The 26,052-nt window shown below is 32.6% G+C and overlaps 1 pseudogene; it reads left to right on the forward strand.

Moving 5' to 3' along the window:
* Positions 1-9,878: 9,878 nt before the first annotated feature.
* LOC131638574 (protein FAR1-RELATED SEQUENCE 5-like) overlaps positions 9,879-26,052 on the forward strand; it is a 50,564-nt pseudogene continuing 34,390 nt past the window's right edge.

Below are 26,052 nucleotides of genomic sequence, written 5' to 3' on the forward strand. Positions count from 1 at the left end.
TAAATTATTACCATTTTAATTTTTGATCTGTCACGTTATAATTGCTGAGGTCTTTAATGCACTAACATTTTTCTTCTTCGTGGCTAATTCTCAGGATTAACCAAGATCTTTCAGCCACGCGCCATATCAATCGAAAAGCTAAGTTTATAATCCTTTTCCTGTTTAAATATCATTTTAATGTTTTTTTATTATTTTTCCTTTTGCCCAAAATAGGTTTTACTTCAAATAGTCAATGAATCTCTCCTACACTCACCCCTATTATTTTCATTTTAATTTTCAGAGTCAATCGAGGGTTCGAGGAAGATCAAGGCATTGGAAGATGTTTATGCTAATTATCGATCTCTCTTATTTTTTTGCCTTTATTCCCCTTCCCCGCAGGTGTTTATTGTAATAGCGTAGGACTTTTATTTTTCCGCCTTTAATTCCTGCATCTTTAAACTGCGTGGTTAGTAATCCTAGGGAGTGCAAGACTATTAACTGAATCTAGATCACTAATTTATAAGATAAATATCATCGAAGTTAACCACGTGATTATGCACCCACACACCTTTAGGGTAACCCTTCTCGTTGCCTGCTGCCTTATGTTGTTGCCTTATTACTGTTGCCTGTTGCCTCTAATTATACTAAATAGTCAAGTCCCTCGATTCCGAGGATACCTAAAGCAAATGTTGCCCTCAGTTCATTCATCATCAAATTTGCCCCTCGATGTTGCCTCAGTAAAATGATGATTTGTCCCTATTACTAAGGTATCCTCGCATGATGCCTAAACAGAATGATTATTATATCCTTCCCTTAGACTACCTGCCCTCTTTATGGCAAGGGACAGTCTTGTGGCGAATGATAATTTCCCGATGACCCTTAAACATCCAATTGAAAGAATTCCTGCCCTCTCATGGTATGGATAGACTCTTTCGCCCGAAAGACTAAAAGAACAAATTTTTCTAACTTAGGGTAGTTGCCACTAATTGCTTGCTCTAAAATTAAAATTATTTTTCACACCTCCTTTTCAAATCAAATTCAAAAAGACTACGCTTATTTACAAGCTAAAGTTCTTATTCAAAATTATTCAAAATCTTTTCAAACAATTCAAACATTTTGAAAACAAAGTGAGCTAAGCAATTAAGAGCCCATGGAAAACCATGGATGCAAAGGGTGCCTTACACCTTCCCTTTGTATAACCTACCCCCCGAACTCAAAATCTTTTCCAAAGGTCTTTCCTGTTCTTTTAGCCTTTCCTAATTGGATAAAATAAAAGTCGGTGGCGGCTCTTGCTATCCGCAACATTTCATTAAAGTCAGTTCACCGTATTACAATATGCCTCACATTATTGCTTTATCTCTTAATTTCAATCTTGACTCCTTACACGTGCATGCTGAATCATGTGGTAGAGTTGTTGGCGATTCAGAATTTACATACCATGATTATAGAAGATGATATAGATTACAAAAAGGTGGATTTAATAGATTACAAAATGGAGGATTTTTCGGGGTGCTCTATACTGATCCTTGTTGATAAGGTTACAAATATTAAGAGTGGAACACTTTTCATTTTGTTAGTCAAAAGTAATGACATCCTTACCTCCAAAACTCTAGACTCTTTTTTGGAGGCATTGAGGAAAGATCTTCCAATGGTGCTTGGTTTTCCACACTTATGTCATACCCAAAAATTTGCCCCTCATATTTCAAAATATTTTGACTCATATGATATTCAAATGCTCAAAGATACACAAGAAGGAAGCATGCAGCCTGTCTCCTAAGCAACAAGCCTACAACTAGGGTTTTCTCTTTTCTCAAGGAGAAATCAACTTCTGATGCCTCAAGTGGACTCCATGGCCTCTCATATGATTCAAAGGATCCTCACCTCAAGTTTCAAGCCTTGATTCACAAGATTGATCAAACAACTGCTCGAATGGTCAACAGTCGACTAATTTGACCTAAAAGTCAACTATGGTCAAAGTACAGTCAAAACTCCTAATTTTTTGTCAACATCAAAATTTTAATGTTAGAGTCATCATTTTGTCAAGGGTTGATCATGATTCATCAAAGAAAGATCAGAAATCCACAAATGTCCAAGTTACTAAATTAGGATTTATAGGAGAAAGTCAACCCAACTTTGACCAACCATATCTCTTTCATACTTTATCAGAAACTCCCCAACCAAAGCCTATTCTCAATGAAATTTATTCTCTACAAATTTGATGTTGGACCCAATGTCAAGAAATGCTTCCGCATATGAGATATAACTCAAAACATTATAGGTCCTTTTAGAAGCTCGCAAAAAGCTGTTTTTGTCAAGGGCCATATCATCAAGATAAAATCTCCAAATGAAGAATATGTTCCAAATTGGCTTGCAGAGGACATCTTGGGCTTTCCAAAAAGTCCTAGAACACTTCCATACCTTAAAAATTGAGAGAGATACGCTTGGTACAAGTTGGTCAATTTTTGAGAAAGGCTTGAAACCCTAAGTTGCTTATTTCATATTTTTGAGGATTGGGCCTTAAGACTTGGAATTTCCACGTGATTTTGAGCTTGAGGGAGGCCCATTGGTCATATAAATTTATTTCATGAATTTTTTTTCATTTATATTTGATTTTATTCATTTAAAATTCAAATTAAATATAATAAAATGATGAGAAATATTAAAGGGATGGAGGAGATTATTTTGGCATCTAATATTGAGTCTCAAAATCATAATAAATCAGTATAAATTCGTGGGAGATTGATTGAACAAGATTGGACCCAAAAATAGCAAAATTCCAATTAAATTTCAATCAAATTTCTCACCATCAAAACACATGATTTTATTTGATTCTATCCAAACCTGTAACCCTAAAATCATTCTCTATATATACTCATATTATTCAAGGCATAAGGGGACGAAAAAATTGCATCCAAGGAGCAAGGGTTTCCAAGAGAGAAAATATTCAAGAAAGTGTGAAATTTCGGATTCTCTCTTGTAGCCATTATCGAAACAAACAAATCGTCCCAAGTTACTCATAAGGTGTCAAATAGCAGGTAAGAACCAAGGAATCAGTCCCATGCCAGGTGAGTGCACATATCCCATGTTCATATATCTCGTTTATTTTTGAACCTTTTCTTTATCATGTTGCAGTGCATTTTGATCGAATCTAATGCTTTGCACGAGTTTATGATCATGTTTGGGACAGGATAACGCCATTAAATTGAAGCTTCCACGCAAGAAGGCCAAAACGCCATTATTAGGGCAAAGACCAAGAACTCTTCGGTTTCGTGTTCATATGCGTGCTCATCCCAAAAGAACACCATATTTGTAATTAGGGACCCGCATTCATATGATCTGGGCATTCGTACGGTTTCTCTAACACTTTTATGTTGAGTTTCAAAGTTGCAGGAAATCTGAAGGATTTTTCGCAGAAAATTTCGAAGCAAAATGCATTGATAAATTCGCATGTAATAGGAAGGGAGAAGATGAAGCTGACTCACTCCCCTACGTGACGCGTTTTCATTTGCTGGCCAAGGAATTACTTTTCTCTTCCCACACGTGTGAGAATCCTAATGGTCGGTCAACAAGTCAGCCCCCTCTCTCTCAATCTCATTGGCTTACGCTTGAAAGTGTGGGGCCCGGGTCTGATTCATTTGACTTTTTTCCATTAATCATGTTTTTTTTATATTTAAGTTTTTGAACCCATTATACTAATGAAACAAACGTACAGTAGCAGTGGCAAGGGGAAGAAATTGATAAAGTGCAGGTCCTGGGTTCGAGCCTTGCCCAGGACATCTATTTTTTTTACTTTGTTTTATTCTCAGATCTGATGCAAGCGCTAACACGCCCATAGGATGCTACCTCGTTTTCGCCACCGTCTGATCTCTTCAGCGCCAAATCTGACGCTCCCAAGGATGTTGTTCCACCATGAACCTCCAGAAGACTGCCACACCTAATCAGAGCTAAGTTTTTTTAATTTTTTTTAGTTTTAATTGCATAAGTCCTTTATTTTATTTAATTTCTTTTCTTCTTAATAATTATTTGTTATAAAAAATATGTTTATTAGATGAAAACCATTTTTTGAATAATTATTTATTTTTAATCGAAAACTCGATTTTTCTCATAATAAAAAAAATAATTGTTTTTAACCATAAATATTATTATTTTTGCACATACTTTTAATCAATTAATTAATTAGGATTTAATCCAATAATTAATTAAAATCATGATAAATAGATCTTTCATACACTAATTTTCTATTAATTTCATTCTGGATTTTCAGGATTATCAAAGATTCGACGACGACTCCAGCTTATTTAAATATAATAATCAATTGTAGTTTTTAATTTCATCGTTTTAATTTCCGTCTTTACTTTCCGCATACCCTCTACAAGTGTTTATTGTAAATCCCTCATCCCTGAAACTGTAATAGCTTAGGGTTTTACTTTCCGCACTTTAATTTCTGCATGATATTAACTACGTGGTTAGTAAATTAGGGAGTGCAAGATCGTCAATCAAACATTAGCTCACTAAACAATATAAGATAATATATCTGAATTTAATCACCTGATTGTGCCACACACACACACACCTTTAAGGTAATCACTCTTATGTTGTCTTCTCGATCAAATAGTCAAGTCCCTTCGAGCGTAGGGATACCTTAGTTTGCTGCCTTCGATTCAAAATCACCATGTCCGTCCGATAAAAGATCATAGTCTCTACGAGTTGCCTACGATAAATATGATCTCGTCCCTCGATAAAATGATGATAGTCCCTTCGAATGCTAAGGTATCCTTACTTTTGCCTTAATGACTATTATGTCCTTCCCCGAGACTACCTGCCCTCTTTATGGTAGGGACAGTTTTGTGGCGAACGATTATTCTCGATTACCCTTCGATGACCCGCACATCTAATTGAAAGACTTCCTTCTCTCTCATGGTATGGATAAACCCTTTCGCCCGAAAGACTTAAAGAACATGAAAGACGAACTTAGGGTAGGTAGTTCTTAAATGCTTGCTCACATTCAATTCAAAATTCAAAATTCTTTTCAAACCTCCTTTTCCAAACGATTTCCAAAAGGCTACGCTTATTTACAAGCTAAAGTCCTTATTCAAATCCTTTCTTCTATTCATTGCAAACATTTTTGAAAACAAAGTGAACTAAGCAATTAAGAGCCCATGGATAACCATGGATACAAAGGGTGCTTTAAAAGGTTTTTTTCTGTTCTTTTTTCCTTTCCTCACCGTATTACAGCTTATTAATACCACCTTCGTAAATCTATCAAATTGGAAATTTGCACAAGTAAAGAAAGAGGTTAGTTTGAACGTTTTGATAAAGACTCGGGATAAACCCTTATCTTGGGCAAAGGAGGCAAACAAACTCAACGATGTTGGGCTAAATAGTAAATTTATCCAACTCCCACATCGGGTAGTAGGAAAAAAATAGTATAAATAGAGAAGGATTTCTATTTTTCCGTTCAAAAATAGTTTGTTGGAAGGGTTTTCTGTTTTTCCGGAAGAAAATAGTATAAATAGAGAAGGTTTTCTATTTTTTCGTTCAAAAATAGTTTGGCGGGAGGGTTTTCTTTTTTTCCGTTCAAAAATAGTTTGTCGAGAAGGTTTTGTTAAAACATAGTTAGTTCTAATTATATTTTAGTGTTTTGATGATAACAAACAAATTTTGTATAAAGCAAACATGGTACTCTAATCATATGGTTCTAAATTTCAGAAGATGTACCAGTACCAGCAATCAAAACTTAAAGCTAAAGAAACAATGCAAGTTATAAAGGAACTTCTCATACCGTACGCTGTAAACATATCTACAACAGAAGTTGAAGAGCAAAGACTGAACAGAAGTTTACGCAGATTGATTCAAATTAAACCGTTGAAGACATAATCATTAGCAAAACAGCTTCAACACTCCAAAAGCGTAATTTCCAAGGTTGATTGAAGAAGCTATCCACATGCAAATTCTTGGAGAAAGCAAAAGCAAATACAACACGCAAACCATTTAATGTTGAATGCATGCTTTGGAGATAACGGTCAACAAATTATGAAGCTATATATACTCATGATCATTTGAAGAACAATACACAACACAACGAGCGAAAAAGAAGAAAATAAGAAAGAACACACAAGAACGCTGCAACTCTGATAAATCATCAAGTGTGAAGAAAAACTCACTGAAGCAGAATTCTCTTATTCATATTCTGAGTTCTTTATTCTGCACTTAATCTTAGTGAAATATCATAGTGGTGATTACAGCTTTCTAGAAGCAAAACTATACACTGAAACACCCTTCTAAACCCCGCGGAAATTAATAAAATAATTTAGAGTAAACATGAAAACAAGGGTGCCACAATTCAATTTAAAACAATTTATCATAAATCAATCGTCATGCTTCACTTAGGAACGAATCATCAATTTAACAAAATCATGTTTTTACACAACGGAATATTCATCATACGTATAAGCATAACATCATCTATGCAATATCCCACAAAATTAATACAATAACAACATAATAGAGTAACATCATAGACTCTAAACTAGCGTTCCCCAGTGTTACAATATCAGAGCATGACACTGACGCTATACTTAAACAAACTGGCCTATGAGCTATCCTCACCAAAGCCAAAAGCCGCTACTCGCCAATCTAAAAATGTCAACAGTAAGGGTGAGTCTCATTCAAATTAATAAATGTTATTGAATCATAAATAATAACACATCATAGTTACATCATTCACCCAATTGTTTCATAAACAAACATTCAGACAAGTTTCATCATCACAAAACAATCAACCAACACATCATCAATATTTATAACACTGGAATACATCCAATCATGTTATAAAAGTCATGCATATGAATGCAACTGACACTATGCATGTGGTACCAACATCATCAAATGGGAATAACCCATGACCGATCCAACATCATCAAGATACGGCCCTGCCAGCACAGATTCCACACAATAGGAATCATGCGCTTTACTGATCCAACACATCATCATGGATACAACATCATCAATGAATATGAATGAATGCAAACATACATGAACATACTTATACCATCGTCAAGTCTAATGAGTAACATCTTCAAATACTCATTTCATCATCATCATCATCATCAACATCAACATCATCATCATCATCATCAAAGTATGTTTATATACATTAGCATCACTCAAATACAATCAATCATCATTATCATCATTAAAGAACATACATGTATCCACATCAATCATCATCATTAATAAGAAAGAACCTACATGTATCCACATCATTCCAAACAAAGCAATCATCATCATACAATTCTCAACAAATCATCACATCATAATGTTTTTCAAAACAACATCTTATACTGTCACATTTCATCATATATGTCAACAATACGTCATCCATCCAACATACAAGATATTCACATCATACTCACATCATCACAAAACTATCTCATAAGCTTCATCATACCAACAACAAATCATCACATGAATCATGTTTTAAACATAGCTTGTATCGTTATATCCTATCATATATATCCACAACACATCATACCTCAAAACAAGCAAATGATGATAAAATAAATTCAAGATGCTCATTTCATTATTATAACACAAAGAATATTTCATAAGCTTCACTTTGCTCGAAACAACACTTAAAATAGGCCAACGGTTCGAAAGTTATGCATCTTTAAACTTTTCAAAAATTACTAACAGCACGCGGCGCCACACATTGTTCGCGACGCGCTGCCAGGAAACGACGTCTTCGCGGCGCCAACTAGGGACGCGGCGCGAACTGAGTGAAATAATCCTCCTCAAGCTTTCTGCCAAGCAGTTTGCGGCGCCAACAATTGGACGCGGCGCGAACTGACCAGATCAGAGATTCCCATCACAATTGACAACATACGAACCTGAACCCCAAATTCCTCAACCTCGACCAAATCGATTCAAGTTGATCAAACACCACAAAACAGCCACACAACATATATCATACACAGATATAACATATATTATGCATCATCAAACATCATAAAACACCAAATTCATGGAATTCATCAAAACAGATAATTATCAACAAACATCCCCAAAATCCCAACTCTATCATACGACTCAATTGACATGAAATAATATATCTATATCAGTCCTATTATCCATAACCCGATAATAGATGTTAACCGGAAGAGTCCCCCCTTACCTAAGCCAAGAATCTGGACTTTTTCCCTTCTTCTCCATCAAACCCGTAAGCCTTTTTCCCTCAAATTCAGCAAGAATCTCCCATCTTCAAACTCGCTTATCTCCCTCATCGAGAACCTCCCTGACACAAATTAATATATCAAATCGAAGGAAATTTCGTGTAGAATCCGAATCTTCAAGAATTACCTGATTTGGAGTTACGAGCAGAGTGTTATGACCCATTTTGTGAGGGCTGCACCATGAATACGAAACTCTCTTTTCTCCATGAGCTCTCTCCCTCTTCCTCTTAGGTTTTCTTCTTCTAATTTCCAATTTCTTTCTTTTTTCTTATTTTATGAAAATAAAGCAAAATATCTTTAGTAATAGGGCCTACCAATCACACCCCCTCCATTACTAACCACAACTTGGCCCAATAGCTTATTTTACACAATTTCCAACTTAAGTCCAATTAAAATACCAATAATCCAAGAAATTAATTTAAACTCCCATTAAATTAATAAAATGTAAAATATGGGGTGTTACATACACTATCAACAGAAGTTACGTGGTAACTAAGTCCTTGAGAGACCAGTGGGTCAGAAGTCTCAAGAAGTCTAGGACTAGTTGAGTATTAGAAGATTGGTTAGTCACAAGCGGTTGGCTTGTGCAGGATCATTAGTCACTTGCAGTTTAGCTCGTACATTGTATTGTGAGTCACGACAGTTGGTCGTGCAAGTGTAATCAGGTTCTGATTATAGTGGATTAAGACCTTTGTTGAGAGAGGCAAATCACCTTGTTGAGGGTGGACTGGAGGTAGCCTTAATAAGAAAGTGAACCAGGATAAAAATAACTGTGTTCTGATTATCTTTCTTTCATAAAGTTTTTTTTAAAACCCACTTATTCAACCCCCCTTCTAAGTGTTTTCTCAACCTTCAGGATTGCAATTGCAAAAGAGAAAAGGTATGTAGTTTTTTCGTCCAAAAATTGCAGTTGAGAGAGTGTTTTCATTTTTTCCGTTCAAACTTTGAAATTAAGAGAGGGTTTGCAATTTTTTCATTAAATATTGCAGTTTGGACGGTTAGCAATTTTCTCCTTAAAAATTGCAAATATATTACAAGGTCTGTAATTTTGTTATTGTAAAATTGAAAGTTGAATCATAATTTTTTAGTTTTATTGTGATTTTTTTTGCTTCTTTTCTTCTTTTATAGGTATGATTCCGCGAGAGTAGAATCTTGTTTTTTTGTTACTTTTTTAACAAAAGATTATTTCCCTATAATGTCAACCACAATCAGATTCTCATAATTTGCCAATACTATCGTTTAGTGCTGAAACTCAAGGATGTCCAAATAGATGGACGCACATTCAACCAGTCTCGACATCATATGGGCAGATTCATAAAACTATGGAAAAACAAGCAATTTCAAGTAAAAGAGGATTGATCTATACCGAAACTAGCTTATTTAACAATAAACAGGTAACACAACAAGCTTCTTTCATCAATGGCGAATCTTTCAATTGTTAACCTATATTTATGTTTTATTTTTCAAATTATAATTTGTTTTTGGTTTTTAACAGCAACAATCGGATGATATGCCTCACATTATTGCTTTATCGCTTAATTGCAATCTTGACTACTCTCCCGTGCATGCCGAATCCTGTGGTAGAGTTATTGGCGATTCAGAATTTACATACCATGATTATAGAAGATGCTATAGATTACAAAAAAGGCGGATTTCATAGATTACAAAATGGAGGATTTGTCGGGGTGCTCCATACCGATCCTTGTTGATAAGGTGACAAATATTAAGAGTGGAACACTTTTCATTTTGTTAGTCAAAAGTAATGACATCCTTACCTCCACAACTCTAGACTCTTTTTTGGAGGCATTGAGAAAAGATCTTCCAATGGTGCTTGGTTTTCCACGCTTATTAATACCACCTTCGTAAATCTATCAAATTGATAATTTGCACAAGTAAAGAAAGAGGTTAGTTTGGACGTTTTGATAAAGACTGGGGATAAACTCTTATATTGGGCAAAGGAGGCAATTAAAGTCAACGATGTTGGGTTAAATAGTAAATTAATCCAACTCCCACATCGGGTAGTAGGAAAAAATAGTATAAATAGAGAAGATTTTTTATTTTCCGTTCAAAAATAGTTTGTCAGATGGGTTTTCTTTTTTTCCGCAAGAAAATACTATAAATAGAGAAGGGTTACTATTTTTTTCGTTCAAAAATAGTTTGGCGGGAGGGTTTTCTTTTTTTCCGTTCAAAAATAGTTTGTCGAGAAGGTTTGCAATTGCAAAAGAGAAAAGGTATGTAGTTTTTCATGACAAAAATTGCAGTTGAGAGAGGGTTTTCATTTTTTCCGTTCAAACTTTGAAATTAATAGGGGGTTTGAAATTTTTTCGTTAAATATTGCAGTTTGGACGGTTTGCAATTTTCTCCTTAAAAATTGCAAATATATTACAAGGTCTGTAATTTTGTTATTGTAAAATTGAAAGTTGAATCATAATTTTTTAGTTTTATTGTGTTTTTTTTGCTTCTTTTCTTTTTTTACAGGTATTCTTCCGCGAGGGTAGAATCTTGTTTTTTTGTTATTTTTTTAACAAAAGATTATTTCCCTATAATGTCAACCACAATCAGATTCTCATAATTTGCCAATATTATCGTTTAGTGCTGAAACTCAAGGATGTCCAAATAGATGGACGCACATTCAACCACTCTCGACGTCATATGGGCAGATTCATAAAACTATGAAAAACAAGCGGAAGGTGGAGAAAAACACAAGAAAGGGGGGATTGAATTGTGTTCTTTATCAATTAAAATTCCCTTTCCATTTCTTTAACGTATTTTCTTTCACTTAATCATCTTTTGGATTATGCTTTAATGTTGCGGAAGCATGAAGAATACATAACCAAATAAGATGTTCATTTTAACTCTTAAAGGATATCAGAACTTCTGACTTGTTCAGTATAGTTCTGCAAATTAAGGCTTGGAAGTTCTAAGTTAAAATGACATGTGCAGAAAGTAAAAGACACGTTTATTTTTATCCTGGTTCACCTTCTAACTAAGGCTACCTCCAGTCCACCTTCTTCAGGTGATTTGCCTCTCAACAGAGCTCTTAATCCACTATAACTAAATCATGATTACACCTGCACGAATCTCCGTCGTGACTAACCATATGGATAATGACCCGCTCAGTGATCTCCACGAGATATAACGTCCATTGACTCTAGCACCCTACACAAGCTACCCGCGAGTGACTAAACCCTAGATGACTGAACCGTTCAGTGATCCCAATTGGATATAACGTTCATCAATCTAGTAATCTGCACAACAACACGTTGTGACTAACCTTAGATGATGAACCGTTCAGGGATCCCAGTAGGATATAACGTTCACCAGTCTACTGGAGATTACAATAGTGCTTCTTATTCAAGTAGATTCTCTCCTATCTTAAGCACATATGTTTACGACACTCTGACTGAAAGTTACTTCTGGGGCCTAAACAATCTATCAGAAGTTCCTAAGATGTTTACACGCTACGAGCAACAACTCTATGTGTTTTACATTATATTACAAGTTATAGTAGAACTTGTAGTATTCTTCTTTTATCTTCTGATTGAGATCTTCTCCTTCTTCTCATAAGCAGATTAAGAGACTTAGCTCATATGTTAAATGCTTCTTGCTTGATCCCTATCTTCAAATCTTCTTAAGCTGATTTAGAGCAGCAGCTCTTATGTTGATTACTTCTGATTTGATCTTTATTGTCTGAAAGCAGATTTAGAGCAATAGCTCTAGTACTAATTGCTTCTTTTCAGCTCGGTCTTTTCTCATCAGAGTAAGGACATTAGAGCTTCAGCTCTTGAAATTAATTCCTTCTTGTAAGACCATCTTCATTTCCTCTTTAATGGAGCATTCTGCATAGCATGCCAGTTTTCTTCTTCATCCTCTGAGAGATTCTTCATGGTAGGCATATGATGTGTATTTCAACATTAAATTATCATACACATAGTGTATGATGCCTCTTAATAGAGCAGTTGGATTAGCTCGTCAGCTTTCACGTTCATGCTCTTCATTTCCATCTTCATACATACATGTGTTTAGTGTGTAACAACACTATGGATTGATCACATACACAGTATGTGTTGCCTCCTGTATCTTATGATGCATGTATTCATATTTCTTCAGTTTGATGTACATGCTCAGCAGCTTCATCTACAAATGCACAGATGCACTCAGCAGATTCTTTCTTCTTTTGTCCGGAATATATCTTTGATTGCACACTTTCTCCTTATCTCCTTAGATGATCCTTACTGGATATTGTCTTTTTCTTTTCCGGATCCATTCAAGGGATGGATGATCACTTACTCTCATTTGGATAGATTGATTCTTCACTCAGTACAGGATGGATGGATTCCATACATGGTGGTCACTCCATACACTTCAAGTTTGAAGATTTGGTTCTATTTATAACTTGATGAGTGGTTACCGTTGGAATGTAGTCGTTGCAATCTGGTCGAGTATGGATTTGAATGCTTCGTATTGATTGGCTGCATGTGTCCATGACAGAACCTTATCTTGATGTCAGTTTGTGGCGTGCTACTCTAGTTTTTCTTTCTTCAATGTGTTGCATGTAGCTTGCTTCTACTTTTAACCTTGGAAGTTGTTCCTTTTAAATGTTGTAACCGTTTTGCATGTGATGATGTTTCTAATGGCTCTCCCTAGATTCTAAGCTCTTTGTATTTTATTTAATCTGCATGCTGGGTTGTAGATTCTTAATTGGCTTGTACGTGACTTCTGTCGATGTTTGTATTTTCTATGTCACTTTATCATAGTCTTCAGAACTTGTAACTTCAGAACTTCTGATCATTATACTTGTGTGATCTTGTGATGTTTTCAAGGCTTCTTGTAATGATCTTTCTTGTTGTAAGTAAGCATTGATATTGCTTGTTCTTCAGAGTGGTCTTGTCTCTGATTGTTGCTTCTATTGCTTCTGATCTGTGGTCTTTGGCTTGTTTGACGTGTTCTTAATCAGAACATCTGATGTAACTGATGTTTAGCTTTTTCAATCTTCTGGATGTAGTTGTTGTACTCTTTTTCTGACGAATCCTGTATAAGACTTGTAACATAATATCTGCACACTAAATGAAATCATTGGTAATAAAATTGTTACTTACAAAATATACGCTTGTTATCATCAAAACTAGATTCTGAACATAGATTCTCAATCTTGTTCTAACACAAGCAATTTCAAGTAAAAGAGGATTGATCTATACCGAGACTAGCTTATTTAACAACAAACAAGTAACACAACAAGCTTCTTTCATCAATGGCGAATCTTTCGATGGTTAACATATATTTATGTTTTATGTTTCAAATTATAATTTGTTTTTGGTTTTTAACAGCAACAATCGGATGATATGCCTCACATTATTGCTTTATCGCTTAATTGCAATCTTGACTGCTTGCCTGTGCATGCCGAATCTTGTGGTAGAGTTATTGGCGATTCAGAATTTACATACCATGATTATAGAAGATGCTGTAGATTACAAAAAGGCAGATTTCATAGATTACAAAATGGTGGATTTGTCGGGGTGCTCTATACCGATCCTTGTTGATAAGGTTACAAATATTAAGAGTGGAATACTTTTCATTTTGTTAGTTAAAAGTAATGACATCCTTACCTCCACAACTCTAAACTCGTTTTTGGAGGCATTGAGAAAAGATCTTCCAATGGTTCTTGGCTTTCCACGCTTATTAATACCACTTCGTAAATCTATCAAATTGAGAATTTGCATAAGTAAAGAAAGAGGTTAGTTTGGACGTTTTGATAAAGACTGGGGATAAACTCTTATCTTGGGCAAATGAGGCAAACAAACTTAACGATGTTGGGTTAAATAGATAATTCATCCAACTCCCACATCGGGTAGTAGGAAAACATAGTATAAATAGAGAAGGTTTTCTATTTTTCCGTTCAAAAATAGTTTGTCGGAAGGGTTTTCTATTTTTCCGGAAAAAAATAGTATAAATAGATAAGGTTTTCTATTTTTTTGGTTCAAAAATAGTTTGTCGGGAGGGTTTTTTTTTCCTTTCAAAAATAGTTTGTCTAGAAGGTTTGCAATTGCAAAAGAGAAAAGGTATGTAGTTTTTCGGTCCAAAAATTGTAGTTGAGAGAGGGTTTTCGTTGTTTCCGTTCAAACTTTGAAATTAAGAGAGGGTTTGCAATTTTTTCATTAAATATTGCAGTTTGGACGGTTAGCAATTTTCTCCTTAAAAATTGCAAATATATTACAAGGTCTGTAATTTTGTTATTGTAAAATTGAAAGTTGAATCATAATTTTTTAGTTTTATTGTGATTTTTTTTTTGCTTCTTTTCTTCTTTTACAGGTATGATTCCGCGAGAGTAGAATCTTGTTTTTTTGTTACTTTTTTAACAAAAGATTATTTCCCTATAATGTCAACCACAATCAGATTCTCATAATTTGCCAATACTATCGTTTAGTGCTGAAACTCAAGGATGTCCAAATAGATGGACGCACATTCAACCAGTCTCGACATCATATGGGCAGATTCATAAAACTATGGAAAAACAAGCAATTTCAAGTAAAAGAGGATTGATCTATACAGAGACTAGCTTATTTAACAACAAATAGGTAACACAACAAGCTTCTTTCATCAATGGCGAATCTTTCAATTGTTAACATATATTTATGTTTTATTTTGCAAATTATATTTTGTTTTTGGTTTTTAACAGCAACAATCGGATGATATGCCTCACATTATTGCTTTATCGCTTAATTGCAATCTTTCATTAAAAGGAAATAAAATTGGTTAATTGGTACAAAGAGAACAATTGGTCAAAAGGGGGTGCAGTCAAATAGTGAGTTAAGTGTTTGTGTTTTTTTTAACTCTGGTGATGAATCACTCGTCCACCTGCTTCTGTTAGACTATCAACAATGGTTTCTTAGTTCAACACCCTGCTTTTTTACTTTTTACATTACACGTCATCATCTATCTCTTTCATCTAATAATTCTACACCCATTCAATTTTTACTTACTACAATGATTTTGTTTAATAAAATTCAACACCCTACCCCACCACTTTTATTACATATTATTATTTTCTTTTATGTTTTTATTTTTGTGATTATATATTAATAACAATTATCGATTGAAATTAAACTAAAATAATTAAGAGTTAAATACTTTATTTTAATTTTTTTCTAATTTAATAACTTATTTTAATTTATTTTTCTAATTTTATATTCTTAATTAATTTTCTTCCTTGCAAGTAATAAATACGAAATATAGGGATAGTCATTATTAAAACAAATAAAATTACATAAAACTTAAAATGCAATACAATACACTAAACACACAACACACTTTAAAGTTGAATTTTTCTGTGTCCAAATCTAATGAAACTAGTCTCTATTTATAGAGAAAAAAATTATGAATTTAGATGAAAATAAAAAAAATTTACTATGAAATAATTGACTCCAAATGATTATGATAAAATAAACATATAAAAATTACAACAACCAATAATATTTTGCCAAGTGTTTTTTGTGGCCCCCACTCTCTCCTTATCCAACATGTTGAATATATTCAACACTAATTAATCCACCTCATTTTCAATACCCCATTACACTCATTCAACTATTTAATAAATTATTCAACATGTCCATTGTAAATGGTCTTATGTCCATTTATAAGAAACGTTTGGAAAGTTGTGTGTTTTTGGACTTGCATTGCAAGTTTACAAGCTGAATCTGTTATTGAGCACATATGTTTATTGAGTCCCTAAAAAGGAGAGTTACAATGAAGAAGAGATTGTTACGGTGGTTGGCTTCATGTTGGTCAATTTGGTGCAAGCGTAACGCAGTAATATTTAGAAACGACGAGGTTGATGTTGAAGATGTATTCAAACAAGTTAGATATTCTTCATGGTTTTGAGAGATTATTGGGCTAAAAGTAAAAGGTCCCACAAATTATTATTTTTGGTGTCAAAATCCTTTGGACTCAATGATGGTGTAATGGATTTCTTCTAAACGTGTGAGTACCCCTTGTACTCTTTTTTTGTTAAATATATTTCATTGCTTACTAAAAAAATATATTGGTTAATTGGAGTTTCCCTAAGAAGTTATATTCAGTCAAATTAACAAGTGTTTGTTAGTAGTGTTTTTATTTTATTTTTTATAAATAATGGATATTGTGGCGGTTGAAACTACCATAATGTTTTTCTTTTAAAATAAAAAAGTGAAAATTATAGCGGTTCAAACCAACATTATTTTAAACATAAAACTGCAATTTAAAACAAATTAAATTATGTTGGTTTGTGCAGCGGATTGTGGTAAACCGTCATTTTCTACCGAACGACATCAAAATTTATGGTGTTTTTGAAAAATGTCATATTCGTTGATTGTGGCAATTGAAACCTCCGTAATTTTACATTTTTAACCGACATAATTTCCACATTTTTTGTTGTGTCTTTGCTTCCTACGAAGTATCCGAGTGCCTTGTTGGGTACAAACACACCACTCGAGGAATAAGTGAAAATAAAACTTGGTGGAAAAGGCCAAACTTATCAAATATCTAATCATCCTACAAAATAAAATGTGAACAAAATGGTCCAAACCAATTAAACTCACATGCAAGACCTTTTACCAAAGAAGTTAATGGTGTTTGGTGAGAATATGGAGTAAAAAAATAGTTTAGAGGTGGTGAATAGACTTAAACAAAAATTCACCAGATTTTCTAAAATGAATTGTCGGAGGTTTTTCAGAGTTTGCACGCAGAAGATTTAGAACGAAAACACTACTAAAAAAAAATGTAATTTACGCAAATAATGAGGAATGTAAATACCTCACTAATTGCGATGAATTTAGTGAGGAAAATCGTGAATATGATGACGGAACTATTCCGTGACTAACAATCCCTCGTAAATTCCAAACATCACAAGAGTAACTTTAGTGGAGTTATTTGTGACGGAACTATTCTGTCACTAAAAATTCCTCATAAATTCCCTCTCAAACATCACAAGAGTAACTTTAGTGAAGTTATTTGTGACGGGACTACTTCGTCACTAAAAATCCCTCACAAATTTAACAAGAGTAATTTTAAGATAAATTTCATTACAAATTTCCTCACAAACATTTTAGATGTTATTAGTAATAGAATTCTATGAGAGATTATTTCATCTCTAACATATTTGTTTTATAATAAAGGACTAAAAATTAAAAAAAAATTTAAGACATGGTTGCTTAAATTTTTATAAAAAATTATAGTTAAATATATAAAAATATATTTAATAATATATTGTTAGTATTCTTTTTCTATCACTTGAATTTCATGTAATAATATATTGTTGAATGAGTTTGTCTTAAAAGCGTTGATAATTTGGTATTGACATTAAGTGCGGTCTTATTTTCATTTTACTTTGCTATATAGAGTTATGTTTATGAGATATGAATATACTAATTTTGTCTTGTTAAGATTCTTCTTGATTAGTTAAGCTATTATGAATTACAAATTAAAATTTTTTATAATAACATTTTTCATGAATGTGGAATGCTCTTATGAACTATCAATGTTATATTATTTTGTTTTTTGGTTTGTCTGTATTCTTTCTATATGTTAAATTATTATTTGTAGAATGAGTATGAAAAAGGATTATTGAGAAGGACACATTGGAGACACGTGAGGATGATGTTCTAGTCAAAGGATTGTTGAGAGGGACTCATTTGGAGACACATGAGGATGATGTTCTAGTCATCAATCAGACGTTATCTTAAATGTTGTTTGAAAAGTGGACAACTGTCGTATGAATCGTTTGGGCCTAGAAGTACAGGTTATCTTAATCTTTCACATTTAACTGTATCTCACCATCTAAATATAAATAAATGAGGAATGTCATTTCTGATCTGCACTTAAAAATATGTCTCTAAAAGAGAAACTTAAGACTTTTATTTCTGATATGTAGTTGAAATACATTATAAAATTGTTGAGAACACACTTTAGGTTGTAATCTATTTGGTGAATATTTATGATACATACAAATCTCTCACTATTTATTGATGGAAATATATTCACAAAGGTAAATTTCTTTTAATATTTAGTGACGAAATATTACTGTAACTGACAGATTAATTCCATACCTATTTGTGACGGAATATGAAATCTCTCGTAAAAATTTTGCGACATTGAAATTCAGTATGGATATTGGTATGTCACTAAATTGATTTGTGACAAAATTTTAGTTTATTAGTGACGGGATACTTCCCTCTCTAAATTTAATACTTTTAGTAGTGAAAAATGAGAGTTATACTCGAATTGAAATTGGATCACGTAAGCACTTAATCACTTCAAAAATATCAAAGATGTTATAATGGTTATACACAAAGGTATTCAATTGATTCAGTTGCATACTCCATGAGACGTGTTTATACAACAATTCAATTTTAAGAAATTATAAACTCAACAGTTTCTCAGCATATAATCACCATTAAAGCTCGCTTGGGTTCCAATTTTAAAACGATAAGTCATAAATCACTACCAAATTGAATAAACAATAAACTACTCTAATATTAAAAACCTAAGCATGCAATATACTAAGAAAATTAAATAGAAGAGTAAGGAGAGAGAGAGAGAGAGAGAGAGAGAGAGAGAGAGAGGGACATTGAGATTTATAATGCTTTGGCATTCGTCCTCGCTTTGCCTACGTGCACTCTTCTATCTGGATTTTGACTTAAATAGCATAATCCCAAACTCAAATGTGTAATCTTCACTCGATTAACGCTCCTTGAATCTTCCAATATCACCAATTTTCTCCAAGCCTTCGTGTGTAGCAATCACACCTTGATCCTACTAATTCCTTGAGCGATGAATTGTCTGAAGATTTGAGAAGAACTCCGCCTTATTCGTATCCTTCCATATATTCACTACCAAGGGAATATGGAGAAAAGAACCCCCTTTGTTTCACTAGAATATGCCAACACCAATGACAACATCCTCAATCTTGCAATAACCTAAAAAAAAATTGCCCAATATTTAAGAACGATTAGTTTCACGACATCATTTCCCTTAATCAATTTCAAATATCTCATTATCAAGATTTGAAATCAAAACAAAGGTTGAAAAAGAATGAATTTCAATTGTAGGGTTTTGAATTTTCAAAAGTGAGAGGAAGTTGATTTGACAGAAAATCACACTAAAGTTGTATTTGGAAAATGATGACAAAATGATTTTATATGTGCTTGAGATTAATCACAAAAATGAGTGGAAAAGGTAGTTACATTCCAATCAAGAACATCACATGGTTTGAGACAAATTAGCAAGTGAAATGGAATAAGAAGAAATCAGATTATTCAGCCATTTCATGCTTGATTCGAATCAATAACAACGTCTCATTCTAAACAAAGATCTTGTAATTCGAATTAAGTGCAAATCTTGATTCAAATCAACTGCAACATGCCCAAATGGAAAATGCTGAAAAAATATTTGATTCGAAGCAGGTGTTATGTCTGATTCAAATCAATTCGATCAGAGGTGAACATAAGATGCTGAATATTTAGTTTTCCCCTATTGGATTTGATTTGAATCAGGAAGTGTGTTTGATTTGTTTGATTTGAATCAAACACACAAAATCTCAATATTTCATAGTTTTCAAAATACTTTGAGATTTTTATTTACACCTAACTTGAATAAAAAACACATAAGGTTCTTATTCCAATGACTCAGTCAATTGATTAAAAGCACCGTGATCAAGCTTGAATATAACTATTGATTTATGCATGCTAAAACGAACAACGAATTAATTCAAACTTGATTCAGAGATGTGCAATCATGAGGGAGACTCAATAAACGATAATAAACGAAAGCAATTAGAGAAACAATAAAATAACCGTATTGAGAGTTCTCCCCCTGAATGTGGTAGGGACATGCAATAATCTCTCCATAGAGATATGCAGTTTCAAATGGGTGAGCTATAACACAGTTTTTCCTAGTCTTCAGAATAAAATACTTTTTGATCCTCAAAATGATCGACTAGATAAAAATTAGTTAATCTTAAATGTGACAACAAAAATTCAAAGCTGAGGCTAAATGAACTCGTTAAGTTATGATTTACAACAAAAAAACTCTGAGAGTTATAGATTCATGAAGCTCAGACCTCAATCATCTCGCTTTAGATCCCTTGAAACAATAAGAGAATACATAAAAGGTGTAAATTCTAATTCAAATTAAGTGTTTTAAAAAGATTTGATTTTCCTCTGTTGGATTTGATTTGAATCAGGAAGTGTGTTTGATTTGCTTGATTTGAATCAAACACATAAAATCTCAATTTTTCATAGTTTTCAAAAAACTTTGAGATTTTTCTTTACACCAAACTTGAAAAAAAAACACATAAGGTTCTTATTCCAATGACCCACCCATTTGATTAAAAGCATCATGATCAAGCTTGAATATAACTATTGATTTATGCATGCTAAAATGAATAACGGATCAATTCAAACTTGATTTAGAGTTGTGCAATCATGAGAGAGATTCAATAAACGATAATAAATGAAAGCAATTAGACAAGCAATAAAATAATCGTATTGAGGGTTCTCCCCCTAAATATATTAGGGACATGCAATAATCTCTCCATAGGGATATGCAGCTTCAAATTGGTGAGCACACGGTTTTTGCTAGTCTTGAATAAAATACTTTTTGATCCTCAAAATGATCGACTAGATAAAAATTAGTTGAATCTTAAACATGACAACAAAAAATCAAAGTTGAGATTAAATGAACTCGTTAAGTTATGATTTACAACAAAAAACTCTGAGAGTTATAGATTAAGATAGCTCAGACCTCAATCATCTCGCTTTGGATCCCTTGAAACACTAAGAGAATACTTAAAAATGTGTGGTAAGATGAGATGTTCTTTATTTCATAAAGGAAAACTCACCACATAGACCATTATGATTAATCTCGAGTCATAACAGTCAAACTATATGGCCAGCCTAGCCATGGATGAGAGACTGGCTAAGGATATTAAACAACCTTCGAGAATCTAACAACTCAAATGTATTCCATCTTTAATCTTAAAACATAAACCTTCCAAACTCTCCTTGAATAACTTCACCCTTTCTGGCATCGTGCTAGAAGGACACTGTAACAGTATATTTGTAAAGAACTTAGCATGCATATCAAGACAAATAGTGAATACACCTTCCTCTTAAGAGCATCGTCTCTACATGTCTCATGCTTGAGGGAATGTGTACTTTCAAGGTTTCCTACCTAAATCATTTCACTTACATAGTCTTGGTGCTTGAGGCATTGTGTTCCGATATATTTGTAATGGCCCAAATACACTTGACATCGATGGTCATCTGACCTTTAGGGCTATAGCATGCTAAGTACCTGGAGAAGACTCAAAGTGGCATATGCGAGCTCAGGTTTCAAGTTATATATGTGTGTGTGTGTGTGCGCGCACACACACACGCTTGCATGTACTGCAACTATAATGTCTTGATTTATTTGATGATGACTTTGATGTTTGATGGAATCATATTGGTTGATGTGTTTCTTGATCATGTTAATTCTTGGTTATATATTTCTTGCTATCTCTAATGATGATGATGTTACTCATTCTGAAGTTATCTAAAGCCTCATCATATAAAAGATTCAAGATTTCAATGAAGTACTAAAGTCAAATATAATGTAGCAACGATCTTAAAGCTTTAAACTTGTGAAAGAGAGGTTGTGCACTTAGTGTTGTATGTGAGTGGCCAAAATATTGTAAAATGGTGGAGTAACTCATAAGTTACTAAGCCAAATCTCATACACTCACAAAAATGTTTTTTTTTTGGACCCTCTCTTTCACAAAATCACCTTAAAATGTTTTTACCATATATTTAGTTGCTTACAAACTCAAATAATCAATTACGAGCGAAAATTACACTAAATAATCCATTATATAATGGCCTAGTTGATTATCATTATTGTAACGCCTCCTAATTGATTAATTACAACACAATTTTAATATTTTCCATTTTAACTATCTAATCGATTATGAGCATTATAAAACCCATGGATTATTTTACTTTTTAAGCTAGATTTTCTCATATATAAGAAAGGCGCCTCCTTAATATTTCACACACCTGAATTCAATTTTCAACCATTCTTTTCTCTTTAACCTCTCTATCTTATATTCTTTATTTCACTAAAAGTTTCTTTAGTACCTTTGTGAGTGAAATACATTTGTGAATCCAGAAAATCAAATTCAAAACTCCATCTCCTTAGGAATCCCATCTTCAACCTTCATCCAAAAATTATTAAATCAAACATATCCGAACCAATTTTTCATCCATAAATTTATCCTCTTTCCACAAATTCCAGATCCAAACACGTTCATTTCTTCATCCTTCGAACCCTAACTATCCCCATAAAATTTGAACCTTAATCCTCATCCCTAACCCTCATGGCTTGTCCCACAATAATATCTCAATTCCAATGAAAATCCTTCTTTTGTCCTTTCACTTAAATTTTATTAGAAAAAAAATTGTCTTTTTTTTTTGTATTTAAATACAAAATTATATATTTTTTATTTGTCTTTTTTACAATATCAACATTTTTTATTTTATTTTACTCCCATTATTTTTATTTTGTAAAAATTTTCTTTCATCTTGAATGTATTTTTTATAATGAAAAATTTAAACATGATCTTCTAAAACCAAACTCAACTTATCTATAAGATTTCAACCATTAATTTAAATTATCATAAGTGGGTATTATTTTTTGTACCTTATTTTTTATAGTACAACTATCATATTTTATCTATCTATTTTTTTATGATTATTATATGCGTAGTTGTTTTTTAAAAGTTGTTGATTTAAGAAAGATTAGAGCAAATGAAATATTTTTAATATCATCCGATATTTTTAATTACTTACCATTGATTTTTATATTTTGTTTGTTAGAGAGAAGAACATTTCCTATACGCCAAATATAAATGTTAGAGAGGTAGATGATCTGCGGTCGCGCACGAATCAAAAACGAGTATTTTGAAAATATAGTGTAACGGTAACGACAACTCGGATATCGTTCTCACAAGGATTCTTGTTTTGTTATTAACTAATATAAATAAAATTGAGGGTTTATGATTTTAGAATCAATTTATAAAATAGGGTAAATTAAGTGATTATCAAAATAAGCTAAACGGCTAATCCTACTGATCCGGGTTCCGACTTATCATCGGTTATAATAACACCAATCCCTAAACGGCTTCGATCCTATTCGATTATGAGATTAATCAGACAAGCGCTTATCAAAATTATACGAGTTATGTTCTTGTTTACCGAATTAAGCAAACGGTTAAGAATATGACGAGTTAACGAATTAAGCAAACGATAACCCGCAGTTAAATTTAGGAACATGCATACAATCGAATTTAATCAATTTTATCCTATGAACAACAATCGAATTAAGCAAACAATTGTAATCAAATTAAGCAAATGATTTCATAGAAAATAATTGAACAGAAATCGAATTTAAATTATATTAGAATAACCTCAAAGAAATGGAACCCAAAAGCAGCAGGATTTGCCTTCGGGAATTAGTTCTTCATTCTAATCATGAAAAGCAAAAGTAAAATTTGTGGAAAAAAAAAGGTCTATATTATTGTAGCGGCTGCCGACCCTTATAAAACTAAATAAGGTTTTCTTCACTACTAACTCAAACCGGGTCGAAAACATAACCCAGGCCCATAAAATAATGACCCAAAACAAAAATATATCTAATGCAGAAACTTCAAACGAAATTCTGGAAATGATGCACTCCGAATCTACCTTTGTCTCCAACATGAAAGTTGTAGCTATTTCTCTTAGCTTTCCGACGATTACTAGAACGTGTCGATCGGATTCCCGGAGCTCCAGTTATGATCGTTTTAGTGCAGACTACTAATGCTGAAAATAAAGTGCGAAAATGAAATAAGTGCAAAAATAAACTGATTTATAAAAACACATTAAAATAGAAAAATATCCAAGGTAAAGAATGGAAATGCATAAGTATAAATATAGAGGAATATGCATCAAAATACACTGATCAGTAGACTTATATGAGAATGAGAGAAAGGGAGAAAACTATTTAAGAGAAAATGCAAGAATAGAAGTGAATGAGATGAAATGACAAGGGGAAAGACTGCTTTTATAAAAATAAAAAATAAAAAAGAGAAAAAATTCAAAGAAGTGTGTGTGAGTAGTTTAATATTTGAAATTTGACATTCAAATTTTAAAGAGAGAGGGAAAAGAGGGGAAACTTACAAAAACTAGAACTGGCATTTAATTGGCAAAAGTAAATTTTGGACAGCCGGAAGAAACAGAGCATTTGGGGAAGAACTATAAATGACATTTAGTTGGAAAAAATAAATTTTGGACAAAAAATGCCCCTGTTTCAGACACATGGCGGAAGTTGGAGCAAGGGTTGGATGGTCATAACCAAAGCCACCAATCTTCTTATACTATATATATATATATATATATATATATATATATATATATATATATATATATATATATATATATATATATATATATATATATATATATATATATATATATATATATATATATATATATATATATTGGAGTTAATTCTACTAAAAAGTTGTATGAGGCATAGCTTTAGTTAATTCTACTAAAAAGTTGTATGAGGCATAGCTTTAACAAAACTTGCTTCCACATCATACATGACAAACAATTATGTGTGTGTATTCTATCTTTTGTCTCCACTTATAAGTTCAACTCATCAATCTGTTTCTTATATATTTGATTTGATATGGGAAATGTGTATAGAGTAAAGACTGACTACCATTTCATTTTCTTACAAATAAATGTTGTCAAAAATTTTCTAAAAGATACAACTTCTGGATCTTTTCAAGATAAGAAAATTACAATTGTAGAAAAATAGGATAATGTCATAAATTAACGCTAATATATATTTCTAAACTAACGCTAATATTTATCATAAATTAGACCCAATATTTATCATAAATTATTTTTATGAAGGTCTATTTTAGCAAGTTTTTTTAACTAAATAATGGTTAAATGCACCTTACGGTGCATGTTGCTAAAATGCACCTTCATAAAAATAAGTGGTGTATATATATATATATATATATATATATATATATATATATATATATATATATATATATATATATATATATATATATATATATATATATATATATATATATGAGATTTGCTACATTACACCGGCTTATTTTTTATGAAGGTGTATTTTAACAAGTTTTAACTTAAAAAGTAGTTAAATGCATCCTAAAATGCATGTTGGTAAAATAGATCTTCATAAAAAAAAACAAGTAAGTTTATTGTATATATGCGCGTGCATGCACTCACACACGTTTTTCTGACTAAATATATTAAACAGTATTTTGCAGACCAAAAGAGTTTTTTTAGATTCTCTATTGCACCATTAAACATTGTCCTTGTGACGTATGTGATAGTTTATATTAGAATGTTCTTCGATCTAAACTTGTTATTATTTGTTAGGTTTTAAGAGTACAATATTTGACTAATTTTCTAATAAGGAAGTCTACTTATCCCAAGTTATAGAAGCTAACTCAATAGATTTATTCAATACTCCATCAATAATGATAACATATGTGTGGTTTTGTCCCGTCGAAGTGAATGACAAAATCCTTGGAATCACATAAATATGTAATCCTTTACGAGCGATCACAATTGCTCCATAGGCAGAGATGGGTGTTCCAACATTGGTGACAGTTCTATGAAATCTCCCACTAACATGTTGTCTAGGATGTGAGGCTTTTAAAGTAAACGATGGGTAGTTCGAATCTCTTGCATGGGCAAATGTTATTTTTGAGAAATTTTTATCATCTCATGTGATTGATCGT

This window comes from Vicia villosa, unplaced genomic scaffold, assembly GCF_029867415.1.
Source record: "Vicia villosa cultivar HV-30 ecotype Madison, WI unplaced genomic scaffold, Vvil1.0 ctg.002328F_1_1, whole genome shotgun sequence".
Lineage (NCBI taxonomy): Eukaryota > Viridiplantae > Streptophyta > Magnoliopsida > Fabales > Fabaceae > Vicia > Vicia villosa.